Raw genomic sequence first — 13,664 nt, 5'->3', positions numbered from 1 at the left:
CACGTAAGTCACAGTTTGGATACAGCAGAGAATATTACCTAAGCGGTAGATGATTTCTCGGCAGCGAGGTGGAGTTGCTGCCCGGCTTTTATGGTGCTGTGGTGATGATGAGTGACAGCTGGTGCTGTTGATGAGTGACAGCTGTCACTCCGGGTTGCTCTGGCGCCCTCTTGTGCCTGAAGCCCGCACTTCAGGCAGGGCGCCCTCTGGTGGTGGACGAGCAGTACCTCCTCTTCAGCGGCCCACACAACAGGACCGCCCCCTCAACAGGCGCCTCCTGGCACCTGACCAGGCTTATTGGGGTGTCGGGTGTAGAAGTCAGCCAGGAGGGCCGGGTCCAGGATGAAGCTCCTCTTCACCCAGGAGCGTTCCTCAGGTCCATACCCCTCCCAGTCCACCAAGTACTGGAACCCCCGGCCCTTCCGACAGACGTCCAGGAGCCGGCGTACTGTCCATGCCGGCTCTCCGTCGATGATCCGGGCAGGAGGCAGCGCCGGTCCGGGGGTGCAGAGCGGTGAAGTGTGGTAGGGCTTAATCTGTGACACATGAAAGACAGGATGGATCCGCAGTGAAGCTGGTAGCTTCAGCTTCACTTCGGCTGGACTGAGGTCTTTGAGGATGGGGAACGGTCCAATAAATCTGTCCTTAAGTTTTTGGGATTCCACTTGCAGTGGGATGTCTTTGGTGGATAGCCAAACCTCCTGCCCGGGCTGGTATACAGGGGCCGGGGAACGCCGGCGGTCTGCATGGGCCTTGGCCCTCATCCGGGCTTTCAGCAGGGCAGAGCGGGCAGTACGCCACACCCGACGGCACCTCCTGAGGTGGGCCTGGACCGAGAGCACCCCGACCTCTCCCTCCATGAGCGGAAACAATGGGGGCTGGTACCCCAAACATACCTCAAATGGGGAGAGGCCGGTGGCAGATGAAACTTGGCTATCTGACGCATACATAACGGGATGCTGTGCAAAGATGAGCGAACACTGCATCAGGAAGTCTGCGCACGTCTCTACACAACCTCCGTACGGCTCCGGAGGGCTTATGTATGCTTCAGGGGATGGTGGGGGGGTTCGTTGAACGACCAGTGGAATATCTGTATTCGGCGCCTGAACAGCAGGAGGAGGTGCTGCAGCAGCACCCTGCGTGCACGCTTCCACCTGGGCGGTGAGAGCCTCCATCCTCCGATTGAGAATAACATTCTGCTCGGTTACCAAGTCCAACCGAGTAGTGAAGGCGGTTAAGATTTGCTGCAGCTCACCTAATACGCCTCCTGCAGGCGCCTGTGCACCCTGCGTTTCCATTGGTGGTTCACTCGATGGTTGACGCCCCTCGGGATCCATGACGTTGGCCGAGAAATCCTGTTGGGAAAGTGTAGTGACACGGACCCACAACAGGGGGCGTAAATGAACGGACAATGGATAAGCCAAAATATAACAATTTAACATTGCGAATTGTGCACAACGGAATACAGACAAATGCAGTTTGAGAATGACAGTCAATTATACGAAAAGTGACGTGTGGGCAGGCTCGAGGATAGAAGACGTCTGTCCAGAGAAGAGCCGGGTCCCCACACGACTTCCACCGCCAACGGATCTGAAGAACACCGGAGTCGCCAAGTCCTGGGTCCCCAGGTCGCCACTGTCTCCACCTGTCAGACCTGGTACTGCTGGCAGTAAGCAGAGACAGTTAATGGTGGGTGTGTGGATACCCACCCAGTAAATCCTCAGACACTGATACAGTTCCTCCGGGAGGGAGCACCTCCACCTCCAAAGTAGGAACAAAAGTATCCGACCTTATTATTTTTTTCAAAAACCATATGAATTTGAATCACGTGTGATTGCGTCAGACAAGCTTGAACCCTCGTGCGCATGCGTGAGTTTTTCCACGCCTGTCGGTTGCGTCATTCGCCTGTGAGCAGGCTTTGAGTGAGGAGTGGTCCAGCCCCCTCTGCGGATTTTCACTGTCAGGAAATGGCGAATGATTGGGCTTTTTTTTCCATCAGAATTTTTTCAGAAACTGTTAGGACTGGCAGCTGGAAACCATTAGAAAAATTTATCTGGCTTTCTGTGAAAATTTTACGGGCTTGGTAGAGAATAAGGAGTGTTACTGTCACTTTAAGGAGGGCCCCCAGCGGCTGTGGGGCGCGCTGCGCTCCGAAGCCGCCATCGACAGGCTGAATGACCATTTCATTTCTAAACGGATGGCTGTCTGGATCTGTGACCATCGTGTGCCATTTCTCTGGTTATCACAAGAGCTGGACATCAACCATTTTCCGGCAGATTTCACTTTTAACAAGAGATTTTGTCATGGAAAGCCGAGCGGAGGCTTCCCGCGTCACGATGGATTCGCTACTGGAGCGAGACAAAACCACCTCTGTTTTGGTCTCACAGGATGGCTTTGAGATGGCGTTCAGACAGCTGTCGGTGGTTTTTCCATCGAGTGATTATCCGAGAAAATTGTGGATGTGCCTGGACATGCCAGAACATGTCCCGTGAGGCTTCATCACGGCGTTGCTGTGCGCCATGCGGCACCGCCGCGACGCGCGGAATTCCTCCGCACGTCTGTCTCAATGTGCCAAAAAAGTGCTGATGTCCACGTCTTTTCACATTTCCTGTGTAGTCAGACGACGTCCCGGATAAAACACAGCGTCCAGTTGGAAATGAACGGCACATTCCACTGTTACAGGAGTTTTTGTCATGGAAAGAGGAGCGGAGGCTTCGCGCGTCGCGGCGGTGCCGCATGGCGCACAGCAACGCGTGATGAAGCCTCAACGGGACATGTTCTGGCATGTCCAGGCACATCCACAATTTCTCGGATAATCACTCGATGGAAAAATCACTGACAGCTGTCTGAACGCCATCTCAAAGCGTCCTGTGAGACCCAAAATGGAGGTGGTTTTGGTTTTTGACGGCAAAGCCTCCCGCTCGGCTTTCCGTGACAAAATCTCTTGTTAAAAGTGAAATCTGCCGGAAAATGGTTGATGTCCAGCTCTTGTGTAACCAGAGAAATAGCACACGATGGTCACGGATCCAGACAAGCCCAAATCATTCCGCCATTTCCTGGCAATGAAACAACGACGAGGGGGTGGACCACTCCTCACTCAAAGCCTGCTCACAGGCGAATGACACAACCGACAGGCGTGGGAAAAACTCACGCATGCGCACGAGGGTTCAAGCTTGTCTGACGCAATCACACGTGATTCAAATCCATATGGTTTTTTGAAAAAAATAATAAGGTGGATACTTTTCTAATAGACCTTGTATGTGTATATACTATATATATATAATATATATATATATATATATATATATATATATATATATATATATATATATATATATATATATATATATAAGTAGTTTATGGATTTCAGTTTATGGATCAATTACTGCAGGAAATCTTGATCGCAAACCCCATCACTGCAAATATGATGATGATTATTTATTTATTTATTTATTTGGTGGGGGTCACTATAGCCTGAGGAGGTGTTCCCAGCAGCTTTCGATCCTGGAGCCATCGCCTGGTCCCACTGGGACGCCGGGGACAGTGTCAGGTGAGGAATTTGACTGGGACGGTCCACCTGTCAAACTACAACCTTATTTTTTTATCCATATAAACCATCCTCTAAACTGCAAAAATAACACTGATCTGAACAAGCAGGCGGCGGAGAAACAGAAGTGTAGGGACCATCTACAAAGTCCAAAAACAAGACACCAAAAAATAATCAATAAATTCAGGTGTGGTGTCACCAAATTCACAGCACACATCAGTGGAGTCCTGCTGGATGTACTACAGCACTCAGTTTGGAAAAGTGTGCAAAATTTGAATTTTTGTGAATTAGTGAATTTTATTGCTCATTTTATGACTTATTTTAATGAGTGGGATCATCCTAGGGCGGAAGGCAATTGAGTTCCACGAAAGTAGTTGAAATCCATACATTGGTTATTGAGGTCTTTGAACATGCACACAGATGAACAGACACTTGCAGTGAAAACAATACACACACACACACACACACACACATACACAATCCTGCAGAATGCACGTGGTGGGGATTCAATCCTGAAAGAAAAAAGAGAGGGAGATGGTCAATCAATCAATCAATCAATTTTTTTATATAGCGCCAAATCACAACAAACAGTTGCCCCAAGGCGCTTTATATTGTAAGGCAAGGCCATACAATAATTATGTAAAACCCCAACGGTCAAAACGACCCCCTGTGAGCAAGCACTTGGCTACAGTGGGAAGGAAAAACTCCCTTTTAACAGGAAGAAACCTCCAGCAGAACCAGGCTCAGGGAGGGGCAGTCTTCTGCTGGGACTGGTTGGGGCTGAGGGAGAGAACCAGGAAAAAGACATGCTGTGGAGGGGAGCAGAGATCGATGACTAATGATTAAATGCAGAGTGGTGCATACAGAGCAAAAAGAGAAAGAAACAATGCATCATGGGAACCCCCCAGCAGTCTACGTCTATAGCAGCATAACTGAGGGATGGTTCAGGGTCACCTGATCCAGCCCTAACTATAAGCTTTAGCAAAAAGGAAAGTTTTAAGCCTAATCTTAAAAGTAGAGAGGGTGTCTGTCTCCCTGATCTGAATTGGGAGCTGGTTCCACAGGAGAGGAGCCTGAAAGCTGAAGGCTCTGCCTCCCATTCTACTCTTACAAACCCTAGGAACTACAAGTAAGCCTGCAGTCTGAGAGCGAAGCGCTCTATTGGGGTGATATGGTACTACGAGGTCCCTAAGATAAGATGGGACCTGATTATTCAAACCTATAAGTAAGAAGAAGAATTTTAAATTCTATTCTAGAATTAACAGGAAGCCAATGAAGAGAGGCCAATATGGGTGAGATACGCTCTCTCCTTCTAGTCCCCGTCAGTACTCTAGCTGCAGCATTTTGAATTAACTGAAGGCTTTTTAGGGAACTTTTAGGACAACCTGATAATAATGAATTACAATAGTCCAGCCTAGAGGAAATAAATGCATGAATTAGTTTTTCAGCATCACTCTGAGACAAGACCTTTCTGATTTTAGAGATACTGCGTAAATGCAAAAAAGCAGTCCTACATATTTGTTTAATATGCGCTTTGAATGACATATCCTGATCAAAAATGACTCCAAGATTTCTCACAGTATTACTAGAGGTCAGGGTAATGCCACACAGAGTAAGGATCTGGTTAGACACCATGTTTCTAAGATTTGTGGGGCCAAGTACAATAACTTCAGTTTTATCTGAGTTTAAAAGCAGGAAATTAGAGGTCATCCATGTCTTATGTCTGTAAGACAATCCTGCAGTTTAGCTAATTGGTGTGTGTCCTCTGGCTTCATGGATAGATAAAGCTGGGTATCATCTGCGTAACAATGAAAATTTAAGCAATACCGTCTAATAATACTGCCTAAGGGAAGCATGTATAAAGTGAATAAAATTGGTCCTAGCACAGAACCTTGTGGAACTCCATAATTAACTTTAGTCTGTGAAGAAGATTCCCCATTTACATGAACAAATTGTAATCTATTAGACAAATATGATTCAAACCACCGCAGCGCAGTGCCTTTAATACCTATGGCATGCTCTAATCTCTGTAATAAAATTTTATGGTCAACAGTATCAAAAGCAGCACTGAGGTCTAACAGAACAAGCACAGAGATGAGTCCACTGTCCGAGGCCATAAGAAGATCATTTGTAACCTTCACTAATGCTGTTTCTGTACTATGATGAATTCTAAAACCTGACTGAAACTCTTCAAATAGACCATTCCTCTGCAGATGATCAGTTAGCTGTTTTACAACTACCCTTTCAAGAATTTTTGAGAGAAAAGGAAGGTTGGAGATTGGCCTATAATTAGCTAAGATAGCTGGGTCAAGTGATGGCTTTTTAAGTAATGGTTTAATTACTGCCACCTTAAAAGCCTGTGGTACATAGCCAACAAACAAAGATAGATTGATCATATTTAAGATCGAAGCATTAAATAATGGTAGGGCTTCCTTGAGCAGCCTGGTAGGAATGGGGTCTAATAAACATGTTGATGGTTTGGATGAAGTAACTAATGAAAATAACTCAGACAGAACAATCGGAGAGAAAGAGTCTAACCAAATACCGGCATCACTGAAAGCAGCCAAAGATAACGATACGTCTTTGGGATGGTTATGAGTAATTTTTTCTCTAATAGTTAAAATTTTGTTAGCAAAGAAAGTCATGAAGTCATTACTAGTTAAAGTTAATGGAATACTCAGCTCAATAGAGCTCTGACTCTTTGTCAGCCTGGCTACAGTGCTGAAAAGAAACCTGGGATTGTTCTTATTTTCTTCAATTAGTGATGAGTAGAAAGATGTCCTAGCTTTACGAAGGGCTTTTTTATAGAGCAACAGACTCTTTTTCCAGGCTAAGTGAAGATCTTCTAAATTAGTGAGACGCCATTTCCTCTCCAACTTATGGGTTATCTGCTTTAAGCTAGGAGTTTGTGAGTTGTACCACGGAGTCAGGCACTTCTGATTTAAAGCTCTCTTTTTCAGAGGAGCTACAGCATCCAAAGTTGTCTTCAATGAGGATGTAAAACTATTGACGAGATACTCTATCTCACTTACAGAGTTTAGGTAGCTACTCTGCACTGTGTTGGTATATGGCATTAGAGAACATAAAGAAGGAATCATATCCTTAAACCTAGTTACAGCGCTTTCTGAAAGACTTCTAGTGTAATGAAACTTATTCCCCACTGCTGGGTAGTCCATCAGAGTAAATGTAAATGTTATTAAGAAATGATCAGACAGAAGGGAGTTTTCAGGGAATACTGTTAAGTCTTCTATTTCCATACCATAAGTCAGAACAAGATCTAAGATATGATTAAAGTGGTGGGTGGACTCATTTACTTTTTGAGCAAAGCCAATAGAGTCTAATAATAGATTAAATGCAGTGTTGAGGCTGTCATTCTCAGCATCTGTGTGGATGTTAAAATCACCCACTATAATTATCTTATCTGAGCTAAGCACTAAGTCAGACAAAAGGTCTGAAAATTCACAGAGAAACTCACAGTAACGACCAGGTGGACGAGAGATAATAACAAATAAAACTGGTTTTTGGGACTTCCAGTTTGGATGGACAAGACTAAGAGTCAAGCTTTCAAATGAATTAAAGCTCTGTCTGGGTTTTTGATTAATTAATAAGCTGGAATGGAAGATTGCTGCTAATCCTCCGCCCCGGCGCGTGCTACGAGCATTCTGACAGTTAGTGTGACTCGGGGGTGTTGACTCATTTAAACTAACATATTCATCCTGCTGTAACCAGGTTTCTGTAAGGCAGAATAAATCAATATGTTGATCAATTATTATATCATTTACCAACAGGGACTTAGAAGAGAGAGACCTAATGTTTAATAGACCACATTTAACTGTTTTAGTCTGTGGTGCAGTTGAAGGTGCTATATTATCTTTCTTTTTGAATTTTTATGCTTAAATAGATTTTTGCTGGTTATTGGTAGTCTGGGAGCAGGCACCGTCTCTACGGGGATGGGGTAATGAGGGGATGGCAGGGGGAGAGAAGCTGCAGAGAGGTGTGTAAGACTACAACTCTGCTTCCTGGTCCCAACCCTGGATAGTCACGGTTTGGAGGAATTAAGAAATTGGCCAGATTTCTAGAAATGAGAGCTGCTCCATCCAAAGTGGGATGGATGCCGTCTCTCCTAACAAGACCAGGTTTTCCCCAGAAGCTTTGCCAATTATCTATGAAGCCCACCTCATTTTTTGGACACCACTCAGACAGCCAGCAATTCAAGGAGAACATGCGGCTAAACATGTCACTCCCGGTCTGATTGGGGAGGGGCCCAGAGAAAACTACAGAGTCCGACATTGTTTTTGCAAAGTTACACACGATTTAATGTTAATTTTAGTGACCTCCGATTGGCGTAACCGGGTGTCATTACTGCCGACGTGAATTACAATCTTACCAAATTTACGCTTAGCCTTAGCCAGCAGTTTCAAATTTCCTTCAATGTCGCCTGCTCTGGCCCCCGGAAGACAATTGACTATGGTTGCTGGTGTCGCTAACTTCACATTTCTCAAAACAGAGTCGCCAATAACCAGAGTTTGATCCTCGGCGGGTGTGTTGCCGAGTGGGGAAAAACGATTAGAAATGTGAACGGGTTGGCGGTGTTTAGAACTACGCTTCCTCCTCACAGTCACCCAGTCGGCCTGCTTTCCCGGCTGCTCGGGATCTGCCAGGGGGTAACTAACGGCGGCTAAGCTACCTTGGTCCGCACCAACTACAGGGGCCTGGCTAGCTGTAGAATTTTCCACGGTGTGGAGCCGAGTCTCCAATTCGCCCAGCCTGGCCTCCAAAGCTACGAATAAGCTACACTTATTACAAGTACCATTACTGCTAAAGGAGGCCGAGGAATAACTAAACATTTCACACCCAGAGCAGAAAAGTGCGGGAGAGACAGGAGAAGCCGCCATGCTAAATCGGCTAAGAGCTAGTAGCTGCGCTAAGCTAGCGGATTCCTAAAAACATGCAAAGTGAATAATGTGTAAATAATTTAGAGGTGATTCAGCAGAAGGAGTGCTTTAGTTAAGGCACGTAAAGATTACACTGGGAAACAAATCGTAATCTAGATAACTAGACCAATCTAACTGTGTTTTTTAATTGTTTGCGCAATGTTCATGTGAAGTTCACATAATTAATGCCTGACAGAGATATTGGAACATTTCAAAAAAAATTTGCGCACTTGCACGAAGCCACTCACAGTTTACAACAGTTTACAACAAGTTTACTCTCCTGCATGGCAGAGTGCGTGCAAGTGCGTGAATCAAATTCGTGCAAGTTTCACTGCGCCTTTGCTTAAATCACAGTTAGTTAGTTAGTTAGTTAACTCCTAATTACTGGTGGTTAATGTTTGCTACTGCATTAACATGAACATCTTTAACTAAACAGATTAACTTAATTACTGGTGGTTAATGCTTGTTACTGCTTTAACATGAACATCTTTAACTAACCATTAATTAACTCTTACTTATTGATGGTTAATGCTTGTTACTGCATTAACATGAACATCTTTAACTAACCATTAATTATCTCTTACTTATTGATGGTTAATGCTTGTTACTGCATTAACATGAACATCTTTAACTAAACATGAATTATCTCTTACTTATTGATGGTTAATGCTTGTTACTGCATTAACATGAACATCTTTAACTAAACATGAATTATCTCTTACTTATTGATGGTTAATGCTTGTTACTGCATTAACATGAACATCTTTAACTAACCATTAATTATCTCTTACTTATTGATGGTTAATGCTTGTTACTACATTAACATGAGCATCTTTAACTAAACACATTATCTCTTAATTACTGGTGGTTAATGCCTGTTACTGCATCAACATGAACATCGTTAACTAAACACATTAACTCTTAATTACCGGTAGTTAATGCCTGTTACTGCATCAACATGAACATCTTTAACTAAACACATTGACTTAATTACTGGTGGTTAATGCTTGTTACTACATTAACATGAACATCTTTAACTAAACAATTAACTCTTACTTATTGATGGTTAATGCTTGTTACTACATTAACATGAGCATCTTTAACTAAACAGATTAACTTAATTACTGGTGGTTAATGTTTGCTACTGCATTAACGTGAACATCTTTAACTAAACAGATTAACTTAATTACTGGTGGTTAATGTTTGCTACTGCATTAACGTGAACATCTTTAACTAAACAGATTAACTTAATTACTGGTGGTTAATGTTTGCTACTGCATTAACATGAACATCTTTAACTAAACAGATTAACTTAATTACTGGTGGTTAATGCTTGTTACTGCATTAACATGAACATCTTTAACTAAACAATTAACTCTTACTTATTGATGGTTAATGCTTGTTACTACATTAACATGAGCATCTTTAACTAAACACATTATCTCTTAATTACTGGTGGTTAATGCCTGTTACTGCATCAACATGAACATCTTTAACTAAACACATTATCTCTTAATTACTGGTGGTTAATGCTTGTTACTGCATCAACATGAACATATTTAACTAAACACATTGACTTATTTACTGGTGGTTAATGCTTGTAACTGCATCACCATGAACATCTTTAACTAAACATATTGACTTAATTACTGGTGGTTAATGCTTGTTACTGCATCAACATGAACATCTTTAACTAAACACATTGACTTAATTACTGATGGTTAATGCTTGTTACTACATTAACATGAGCATCTTTAACTAAACACATTATCTCTTAATTACTGGTGGTTAATGCTTGTTACTGCATCATCATGAACATCTTTAACTAAACATATTGACTTAATTACTGGTGGTTAATGCTTGTTACTGCATCAACATGAACATCTTTAACTAAACACATTAATTAACTCTTAAGGCCCCCTGACATTTGCATGACTTTGGTCCATGCACTTGCACGCACTCTGCCATGCAGGAGAGTAAACTCATCTCAAACTCGTAAACTGTGCGCAGCTTTGTGCATGTGCGCAAAAAAAAAAAAAAAAAATAGAAATGTTCTCCATCACACATTAATTACGTGAACTTCATGTGAACATTATGCAAACAATTCAAAAACACTGTGTGTGAGTGTGATTGATTACGTCAGCGCATCGCATCAGAGTGCAGCTCGTCTGAACGATTATGTGATGTTAAATGTATCGTGAACATAATTTTACAGCTGCACACAAGAAGGAAATAACATGCAACTGTTTTACCAAGCTATAACAATATAAACATGACAAATAATTACCTTTTAGATAGTTCCAAATGCTTTCTCCACCTCGTTCAGCATGCATGCGAGAAAAGCTGCAGCTGGAACAGCCCTCTGCGATTTCGGAAGCAATTAAAGGCATTTTCAACAGCCAACTTGAAGAGAAAATGATTAATCTGCTATGAATTAATTATTGTATATACGCAGCATCCAGTGCAAAATGTGTGGCATCCAGTGGAACAAAGCGCAGCGTCCAGCTGGGAACACGGCGGGTGGGATCGTCACGACGATGTGCATGCAAGTGTTGTATGACTTGGCATTGTCTTGCTGAAATAAGCAGGGATGTCCCTGAAAAAGACATTGCTTGGATGCTTGGATTTACTAAAAGCAGAAAGTGTGTAATTATTGATTTGTTTTATAAGACACACTTAGAATTTGATAAGTCTAGAATGAAAACAATGAAAGCAGAATTAAAGTCAGTTAATGCAGTCAGTCTATCTGTGGAAACTTGTTACAGAGAATACATACAAGATAGAAAATAAATTTTAATGAAATTTAGACTTGAGCCATATTTTGTTCCCGTTTAAGAGTCAAATACCTCTGTTTTAAACCAAGAAAAACTGACCAAAGTGCTCTCAGAATGCACCAAACTGCACATTTTTTTCAAAATTTCCAGGGAGGCATGCCCTGGACCCCCAAGAGGACCTCACATCTTTGGCACTCGGCCATCCACCCATGACTTTTGATCCCTCAGGTAGCACTGCATTAAAAACCAACATAATTGTGTAAAGGATCTTACTGCATGGGCTCAGGAACACTTCAGAAAACCATTGTCAGTTAACACAGTTCATCGCTACATCTACAAGTTAAAACTCTACCATGCAAAGCGAAAGCCATACATCAACAACATCCAGAAACACCATCACCTTCTCTGGGCCCGAGCTCATTTGAAATGGACAGACGCAAAGTGGAAAAGTGTGCTGTGGTCTGATGAGTCCACGTTTCAGATTGTTTTTGTAAATCATGGACGCCATGTCCTACGGGTAAAAAAGGGGACAAAGACCATCCAGATTGTTACTAGCGCAAAGTTCAAAAGCCAGCATCTGTGATGGTATGGGGGTGTGTTAGTGCCCATGACATGGGCAACTGTGATGGCACCATCAGTGCTGAAAGGAACATCCAGGTTTTGGAGCAACACATGCTGCCATCCAAGCAACGACTTTTTCAGGGACGTTCATATTTCAGCAAGACAATGCCAAGACATTCTGCACATGTTACAACAGCATGGCTTCGTAGTAAAAGAGTACGGGTACTAGACTGGCCTGCTTGCAGTCCAGACCTGTCGCCCATTGAAAATGTGTGGCACATTATAAAGCGCAAAATACGACAACGGAGACCCCGGACTGTTGAACAACTGAAGTCGTACATCAAGCAAGAATGGGAAAGAATTCCACCTACAAAGCTTCAACAATTATTGTCCTCAGTTCCCAAATACTTATTGAGTGTTGTTAGAAGGAAAGGTGATGTAAACATACCACTGTCCCAGCTTTTTTGAAACGTGTTGCAGGCATCCATTTCAAAATGAGCAAATATTTGCACAAAACAATAAAGTTTATTAGTTTGAATATTAAATATCTTGTCTTTGCGGTGTATTCAGTTGAATATAGGTTGAAGAGGATTTGCAAATCATTGTATTCTGTTTTTATGTACATTTTACACAACGTCGCCAACTTCACTGGAATTGAGGTTGTAAAAAATGTTATAGGTCTTTGAGTTCATCTCATGAAAAATGGGAGCAAAAACAAGTGTTGCGTTTAAATATTTGTTAAGTGTGTGTGTGTGTGTGTGTGTGTGTGTATTTGAACGCCATCGCCTTATTCTCGAAATAAAAACAAATAAATAAAATAAAATAAAAAAGCATATAACTGGGTTATAATGAAGCTTGAAATTTAAGTTGTGACTGTTATTTTCTTTGAAGGACACGTTACAATCCATCCCAGAAGTGGAACACTGAAACAGTTCATTGAGACAACTTGGCAGTTTATTGTAATTATTTTGAAATGCATGTTATATTGATTTGAAATACAGCAAAAGGGGATGCTTTATTTTTTATTTTTTTTTATTTCTTTTCGAGCATAAAGTGATGGCGTTCAAATTCTGTTTCGTTCACGAAAATACATTTTTCTCCACCTACTGGCTGATTTTTTTTTTTTTTTTTTAACCTACTGGGTGATTTTTCAATCGGTCGTACGTAAAATTGCGTCATCACGCTTTCCTCAGTGCCTGAAACTTTAACCTAAAATTCAACTTCTTGAAAGAAAGCAGGAGTAAAATCGGAAATAGGTGATTTTACCTTCAAAATAAAAAAAGGTCCCTCAAGAGACCAAAGTCTGAAATTAGTATTTGTTTTTTATTATTATATATTTACCTGATTAATGTATGGCAGTATATTACAATGGTGAATCTTGAAAACTCACTGTAATATAATAGTACTTTCCTTTGTTCTTTCGTTTTAACTATTTTCAGAATTTTGGCCATTATCAACAGAGTCCTAAACCTTCTGTGAAGAATTAAGTCCTATACAAGCACTGAGGCCAATTAAATATTAATCCACTAATAACAACAATAATATGACCTCGCTCTATGGTAGACAGAGGCACAAACCGGAAATGGCACAAAAATTTCGCTCCTGTGGAGAAAAGGCCACAAAACGGCGGACAACATTGTCGTAAAAAGCCGTAAAAAGCCACAAACCGAAGGTAGACAAACATAGACATTATAAAGAGGAGTAGACGCCGCATTGGTTGCTGAGGCGCAAGAAATGTGGCCGCCATCTTGGAGCGGTCATCGTAGTAATTCTATCACAAGGCACAATGGTTTGATTATATAATCTTTTTTTTCTTTTTTAATCTTTCTAACATAATAGCTGAAAGAT

This window comes from Thalassophryne amazonica, chromosome 1 (genome assembly GCF_902500255.1).
Source record: "Thalassophryne amazonica chromosome 1, fThaAma1.1, whole genome shotgun sequence".
Classification (NCBI taxonomy): domain Eukaryota; kingdom Metazoa; phylum Chordata; class Actinopteri; order Batrachoidiformes; family Batrachoididae; genus Thalassophryne; species Thalassophryne amazonica.
Note: the sequence above shows the minus strand (reverse complement) of the source record.